The sequence below is a fragment of the Hydra vulgaris genome, chromosome 05 (genome assembly GCF_038396675.1).
Source record: "Hydra vulgaris chromosome 05, alternate assembly HydraT2T_AEP".
NCBI lineage: Eukaryota > Metazoa > Cnidaria > Hydrozoa > Anthoathecata > Hydridae > Hydra > Hydra vulgaris.
In genome coordinates, this window is record NC_088924.1 from 11,528,903 (window position 1) to 11,537,749 (window position 8,847).

The 8,847-nt window shown below is 28.3% G+C and overlaps 1 long non-coding RNA gene across 2 annotated transcripts; it reads left to right on the top strand.

The window, feature by feature from the left end:
• The first annotated feature begins 1,581 nt into the window (after positions 1-1,581).
• On the top strand, positions 1,582-8,481 carry LOC136080554 (uncharacterized). 2 transcript variants are annotated; one of them, XR_010638527.1, is made up of 4 exons: positions 1,582-1,711; positions 1,781-1,849; positions 7,397-7,467; positions 7,537-7,624. It is a non-coding gene; the product is annotated as an uncharacterized LOC136080554 (long non-coding RNA). The 2 variants fall into 2 exon arrangements; XR_010638526.1 differs by lacking the exon at positions 1,582-1,711 and adding an exon at positions 8,299-8,481 and having other exon boundaries at positions 1,770-1,849; positions 7,537-7,605.
• The last annotated feature ends 366 nt before the right edge of the window (positions 8,482-8,847 follow it).

Genomic DNA, 8,847 nt, shown 5'->3' on the forward strand with positions numbered 1-8,847 from the left:
TAAACCAACCATGGTTATCAACATCAGGTATATATTTATTATATGATTATGTGCATCTCTTAAAATCTATCTGAAACAATTGGTTGACAGAAAAGACTGACGAACTTCAATTTTTAAACAATAAAGAACTGGCTTTGGCTAAGTGGAGTGATTTAGAAACATTATATAAAACTGAGTGCAATAGTCTTTTTAAACTCTCTAAACTTACAGCTAAATCAGTTTATCCAAAACCAATAGAAAGACATACTGTAAAGTTTTGTTTGTCTGTTTTTTGCGAAGAAACAGTAGCTGCATTAAGAACGCATCCAGAGATTGAAAATAAAGCATTTGAAGGTACTGCTGTATTTATTGAAAAAAAATTTTTTTTTTCGAATGTTGTTAATGTCAAAGCACCTGGTGCTGGCATTCGGTTTAGAAATGAATTATGCGGAGAAATCCACTCAGTTGGTGATCAACAGTTACAACTGCTACGAGATATTGCTGAACTGTCAAATTTTATGAAACCTACAGGTAAGCGTGTAAAACAGCTTATGCTAGATACTAGCAATGCAATAGCCCATTCATGTTATGGCTTTATTGATCTCGTAGAAACTTTGTTGAGTAATGGAGCAAAGTATGTCTTATTTAGTTGGTTTTCAACAGATCCACTTGAAAAAGCTTTACCTAAGCTTCGACAGGGATCTGGAGGTACTTACCTTATAAACGCTAAATCTGTAATTGAAAAAATTAATATTCAACATACTAATTGATATTACAACTTGACATTCTTGTTGATGGTATCAATGGTCATACTTGTGACATATTGTTTACATAGCTGGCTATGTGCAAAAAAGCGAAATAAAAATTTATGATAATTCTACCAATTATTATTATAAATATGGAAGTTATCTGTATAGCCTAAACAGAGGCAGACTTGAAATTCCTTCTGATACTCTTTTCTAATGGTCAATATTTTCCTTTTTTTTTTTCAAGGTGCTACTGACCCTTTATGCAGAACACTTTGTGTTACTCAGTTTCAGTTCATTGCTGCTAAATATAAATTTAAAATCACAAAAAAATAATGCAGAGTATATTTTAATATTCTGCTAAAGAATTACTCACTAATTACCACTCCCAAAATACTAAAGCTATCATAATTTATGTGAAAATTAGTTTTGTAATTTATTATGCTATTTACTTGTAATGTTTTTTATTTTCTCATTAGCCTATATGTCTCTCAATATGTTTGGATTTGTAAATATTTACCCTGTTGAGATATATTGATAAAGCTTTTTTTTTGCTTGAATCAACTTTTGTTGGTGTTTTTTATTGTTGGTGATTTTTATTGTTACCATTTTTAGCAAAAAAAATTAAAAATACAGTTATCTTTCTAATATATAGATATATACTTTGTTATGGTTCTGCTTGTTATTGATACTATTTAATATTACATAAATATTCTTAATGAAATTTGAAATACGAAAAATATGGTTATCTTTTAACAATTTTTTGGTTTTCTTTTTATATTTCCGTCTTTACTAGAGATTATTATTACACCCTACCTAATATAAAAATATATCAATAAGTAAAAGTTTATTCGGCCTTCAGTTTTTACAGCATTTTGCGCGATGTCAAAGCCTGTTATTATAGAAGGCCGTGTATGTGTGACGAAAAAGTAAAGATACTTTTGCATCCAGTGGCTATTGCACCCAACGTCTACATCATTGAAAAAGTAGGTTTTCACATTTTTGTTTTTGTTTTTTTGTTTAACTACTTATCCTAATTGATCACTTTTTTTTAGGATTCTCCTCATGGGTTCAAGGTCATTACGCATAATATGTGTTCAATCACCCATAATACGTTAGTCATTGTAAGTAATAAATTAGGAAATAATTATTTGTGAATTATTGTAGTCATTAATGACTTCAACCTGGCTAATAATTAAAATTGCTCGACTTATAAGGTTCCTTATTAAAATTGCTCTCTCTCTTTCTCTCTCTCTCTCTCTCTCTCTCTCTCTCTTTCTCTCTCTCCCCAGTGAAAAATAAAACCGCGTCCCACATGGGTTCCGTGTGGGATTGATGGGATTTACGTGGGACGGATTTTCCCATGTGGTATCCGTATGGAAATTTGTCACCTTAAACCCATGTGGGTAATCCCACATGGGTTACATGTGGGAACCATATGGTATTTACACACATGGGAAATCCCACGTGGGTTTCATGTGGGATTTGCATGGGAATTAATTTGAAAGCTGGAAACTAAAAATAAAAACTTTTAAAAAAAAACTAAATAAAAATTTTTAAATCGACATTGCATTGCGTTACGTTTATATTGTGTGAAAATATTTTAGCAAGCAAGTATGTAAGTACCACGATTAATGTTTATCTTTCTTTATAGAAATAAGATTAAGATTTGTGCAAATAGACGTATTATTAAGATAATATAATAGTTATTTGAATATAGATCTTGAGTATATTATCTGCAAACAATTAACTGATGAAAGTTCAAATGTTGTCAAAAACCAAGCATGCATGTATGGGATACTACAGTGTCCCACAAAGAAATACAGGTTTGAAAGTCAAAGAATTCCCAATTTTCTTTGTTAAAAAAGAAAAAAAAGGGTGGTGGTGGTGGGGGAGATAGTTTCTGTAACTTTTTTTATGCTCCAAAACTTTTAACTTTAGATATAATAAGGTCCTTATGACTTAAGGGACTTACAAACTACATTGAGAAACAAAAACAGGATATTAACAGAAACTTTTCAATTTTTAATCTGGAGTACCACAGTGTTATTGGGAATAAAGCCTCTGGGTCCAGTTTTTAAAGTAATATAACCTAAGTAATGTTTAAATAAAATAGTATACTTTAAAATGCATATAGTTATACATATAACTCCTGATATAGTTATACATATAACTCCTGATATAGTTATACATATAATTCCTGATATAGTTATACATATAACTCCTGATAGTTAACTATATGTATAACTAGTTATACATATAATTTGTTATAGAAACTTATTTTTTAAGGTTATGCTTGAACAAATTAGTACCAATTAATTCAAATTTAAGATTTAGTTAAAGTTCAAGTTAAAGTTCTTATTTATTCATTGTTTTTGTTAATTTTATATTTATTTGTTCAAATTTGTTAATTAGTACTATTTCTAACTACAGTAAGAATGTTTATCATTGTTAAAAGTGATTTTATTTGTTAATTTTATTTTCAACATATTTTGGCAACACTCTTTACATTTTAAATGATGACAGCTTTACTTTTCTATTGATGTTAAATTTATTACGTTTCAATAAGTCAGATTGTATCATAACTGAATTATTGTAAGCTTTGTAGGGGTTTGTTGTATATCAAATGGTGTTTTAAATAAAGTAAAAATAATATATATATATATATATATATATATATATATATATATATATATATAAATATATATATATATATATATATATATATATATATATATATATATATATATATATATATATATATATATATATATATATATATATATATATATATATACATACAACATTAAAACAATAAAATTGATACAAAATTTCACTTTAATACGAATATAATTAACATTGTGAAGATAATAGCATTAGGATACTAGTATTTATGTATTATTGTTATACTATAAATAAATAGTTTTTTAATTCATTTTATAAAATAGAGACTGACAACTGATAATTAATGGAAATAAATACAAATTATAAAAATCATGTAAACTTCATTTATTATTTCTAAATACTATATTAATGTTAGTCTACAAAGTTAAAATCAATTTAGAGCATTGTTATTAGTTCTTTTGCGATTCACACTTCCACTTCTGTCTCTCAAATTTATAAAATAGGTGGTCAAAGCTTGCTCAATAGGTAGGTTCTCAGCATAACAATGCTTTTTTCTTACACTTTCTAAAGAGAAATATGGCAAATTGATTACTTATTTTACCTAAATCATAGGATCATCTATGCATAATGATGTCAGATGATGACCTGGTTTATTGAACATCTTCACTCTTTATCAAACTCAATCAATTTTTTGCCATCTCCCATTGAAAATGATGTCAGTTTTTGTTATCATATTATGATGGTTTATCTGAATTGTTAATATAATATAAAAAATGCATATACCATCAATTTTTTTCTGGTTCAATTATACATTTATTCTCAACAGTACTAAAAGTAAAAAAAGAAAAACAAATTGTTCTTTCAGATAAGCAAGCTAATTTCTGAATTTAAATTGTTTTTCCTATGATCCTCTACAGTTTTAAGCAACAAAAGCAAGAAGTTTTTAGACCACATTGTTGGTGTAAATACCTCTAAAACCTGCTCATAGCTAGCATAAATTGTTTTACTTTTTTTTAAATAAAATAATTTACTTTTTTTTTTAATTCAATTTTTTAATTGACATTATTTTGATCTCAACATTCCCTCCCCATTGTTAATTATTGTTAAACTCACACTGCCCCTCTATCTACTGGCATCATTTATGGATGATCCCATAGCCTTAATACTAGTTAACAAATTTGAACAAATAAATATAAAATAGTGAAAAAACAATGAACAAATAAGAACTTGAACTTGAACTAAATCTTGAATTTGAATTAATTGGTACTAATTTGTTCAAGCATAACCTTAAAAAATAAGTTTTTATAATAAATTTTATGTATAACTAGTTATACATATTGTTAACTATCAGGAGTTATATGTATAACTGCATGCATTTTAAAGCATTTTATTTAATTTATATATTACTTTAGATCATATTACTTTGAATACTGGACCCAGCAACTTTATTCCCAATCACACTGAGGTACTCCAGATTAAAAATTGAAAAGTTTCTGTAAATATCCTGTTTTTGTTCCTCAATTTACTTCGTAAGTCCCTTAAGTTTTATGAACCTTGTTATATATAAAGTTAAAAGTTTTGGAGCCTAAAAAAAATTACGGAAACCTCCCTCCCCCCTATTTTAATTTTTTTTTAATAAAGAAAATTTGTCTTTCAAACCAGCATTTCTTTGTGGGACACTGCAGTGTCCCATGCATGCAGTCTTGGTTTTTGACAACATTTGAACTTTCATAAGTCAATTGTTTGCAGATAATATACTCAAGAACTATATTCAAATATCATATGAAGATTATAGAGAATGTTATATGATATTTGAACATTACAAATTTAATAATATTGTTGTGATATGTTATATAAATAATACCATAATAGATTATGATATGAAAATAAGATAGGATATGAAGGCAATGATCAAAGAATAAATTTACTTATAGAAATTTAGATGTTTGTTTATTAGTTTCAGAATATTATATTATGTGTGACCACGGCCTTCTATAATAACAGGCCTTGACATCGCGCAACAAATTTGTTAAACTGAAGGCCAATTCCTAATACTGTGTTTACATTTTCATCTTTTAACATTAGACGAAAGTTTGTGTTCGCGCTTTTTTAATAAATCTTTAAAATTTGATTGGTTTATAAATTAGATAGCGCAACATCAAGACGATAACGTTGTAAGTTTCAAGGCGTTAACATTGTAAGGTAATAACATTGTCAAACTAACGATTAGTTTTTTTAAATGCCTTAAAAATGCCTTTGAAATGCTGTGTATCTCTTTGCAAGTCGAACTATCTCAACTTCAACTACAATATCAATTACAACTACAATGAAGTTTATATGATTGTTTGTGTATTGACTACAAGTTGCCAAGTATAAGGACTTTAACACGATTGACTTCAAAAATAAGCTCAATGGAGGACCTAAGTTTCATAAATAGTATTTTTATGAATTTAAATCCATTAAAAAGAATTTCCATACTACTAATTGATGAGGTCTATGTCAAAGCTTCATTACTTAACCAAAGAGGTGCTTTGTTTGGTCAAGCAGTAAACTACCCTGAAAAGTTAGCTAAAACAATTTTATCATTTATGATTAAATGTCTTTTTGGAGGTCCAGAATTTATATGTAGAGCTCAACCTGTTGCAAATCTTTCCTCTGAATTTCAGTTTGCTCAATGTCAACAAATTGTCTATACAATAAATAATATTGAAAATAGTAAGACACTGGTAATAATTACTTATGGTAACCGTGTAAATCAAAGATTTTTTGTAATGTTTAAAACGGTTGATAGTAAACCATGGTTAACAACATCAGGTATATATTTATTGTATGATTATGTGAATATCGGTTTAGAAATGAATTATGCGAAGAAATCCACTCAGTTGGTGATCAACAGTTACAACTGCTATGAGATATTGCTAAACAAATTTTATGAAACCTACAGGTAAGCTTGTAAAACAGCTTACGCTAGATGCTAGCAATGCAATAGCGCATTCATGTTATGGCTTTATTGATCTTGTAGAAACTTTGTTGAGTAATGGAGCAAACTATGTCTTATTAGGTTGGTTTTCAACAGATCCACTTGAAAAAGCTTTTTCTAAGCTTTGACAGGGATCTGGAGGTACTTACTTTATAAACGCTAAATCTGTAATTGAAAAAATTAATATTCAACTTACTAAATTGATATTACAACTTGACATTCCTGTTGATGGTATCGATGGTCATACTTGTGACATATGTTTTAGAGATATTTCTACTGATGAAAAAGAACTTCTGGATAATATACATGATCTTGAAAGCTCAGTTAATAAATCTACATTAGTGGCTATAGTTTACATAGCTGGCTATGTGCAAAAAAGCGAAATAAAAATTTATGATGATTCTATCAATTATTATTATAAATATGGAAGTTATCTGTATAGCCTAAACAGAGGCGGACTTGAAATTCCTTCTGATGCTCTTTTCTATTGGGCAATATTTTGCTTTTTTTTTTTCAAGGTGCTACTGACCCTTTATACAGAACATTTTGTGTTACTCAGTTTTAGTTCATTGCTGCTAAATATTAATTTAAAATCACAAAAAACAATGCAGAGTATATTCTAATATTCTGCTAAAGAATTACTCACTAATTACCACTCCCAAAATACTAAAGCTATCATAATTTATGTGAAAATTAGTTTTGTAATTAATTATGCTATTTACTTGTTATGTTTTTTATTTTTTCATTAGCCTATATGTCTTTCAATATGTTTGGATTTGTAAATATTTACCCTGTTGAGATATATTGATAAAACTTTTTTTTTGCTTGAATCAACTTTTGTTGGTGTTTTTTATTGTTGGTGATTTTTATTGTTACCATTTTTAGCAAAAAAAATTAAAAATACAGTTATCTTTTTAATATATAGATATATACTTTGTTATGGTTCTGCTTGTTATTGATACTATTTAATATTACATAAATATTCTTAATGAAATTTGAAATACGAAAAATATGATTATCTTTTAACAACTTTTTGGTTTTCTTTTTATATTTCCGTCTCTACTAGCGATTATTATTAGAAAACATAGACTGCCATAATAGTTGGCTATTGCACCCAACGTCTACATCATTGAAAAAGTAGGTTTTTACATTTTTGTTTTTGTTTTTTTGTTTACCTACTTATCCTAATTGATCACTTTTTTTCAGGATTTTCCTCATGGGTTCAAGCTCATTGCGCATAATATGTGTTCAATTACCCATAATACGTTAGTCATTGTAAGTAATAAATTAGGAAATAATTATTTGTGAAATATTGTAGTCATTAATGACTTCAACCTGGCTAATAATTAAAATTGCTCGACTAATAAGGTTCCTTATTAAAATTGCTCTCTCTCTCTCTCTCTCTCTCTCTCTCTCTCTCTCTCTCTCTCTCTCTCTCTCTCTCTCTCTCTCTCTCTCTCTCTCTCTCTCTCTCTCTCTCTCTCTCTCTCTCTCTCTCTCTCTCTCTCTCTCTCTCTCTCTCTCTCTCTCTCTCTCTCTCTCTCTCTCTCCTCTCTCTCTCTCTCTCTCTCTCTCTCTCCTCTCTCTCTCTCTCCTCTCTCTCCTCTCTCTCTCTCTCTCTCTCTCTCTCTCTCTCTCTCTCTCTCTCTCTCTCTCTCTCTCTCTCTCTCTCTCTCTCTCTCTCTCTCTCTCTCTCTCTCTCTCTCTCTCTCTCTCTCTCTCTCTCTCTCTCTCTCCCTCTCTCTCTCTCTCTCTCTCTCTCTCTCTCTCTCTCTCTCTCTCTCTCTCTCTCTCTCTCTCTCTCTCTCTTTCTCTCTCTATATATATATATATATATATATATATATATATATATATATATATATATATATATATATATATATATATATATATATATATATATATTATATATATATATATATATATATATATATATATTTATATATATTTGTATTTATATTTTTTAAGAAAATGTTTGAAGAAAGTTAGAAGATACTAAAAACCTTGGTGTTATGCAAGCCGAAGCGATTTAATTAATTCAATCGACAAAAAACGGCGTGTAAATCGCAAAAGAAAAAATAATATTTTTAATATTCATTTTGGATGTATTGAATTATAGCATTTTTTTAAAAATAAATTCATTTTGCAACACGTTTTTTACTTTTATAAAATTTCGTCATAATAGTTTAAGGTAAATCCCACATAGGTTATAGGTGAAAAACATCACATGTAAAAGATCAAAAATGCTACACATTTTGAATACCAAATAAACAGATAAAGTAGCAAATACCAGTTAAGTCTCTCTGAAAGCTTCGATGAAAAATTTTAAAATACTATTTAAGTGATTTTTAAATTAAAAGAATTTTAAAAATTATCATAGAAGCATTCGGACTTTCATTTGTCTAGTATTGGCTACTTTTATACCATTTGGATTAAAATATGTGGCATTTAAGATCTATAACATGTCGTATTTTCCACCTATATCCCATGTAGGATTTACCACATAAAACCCATGTG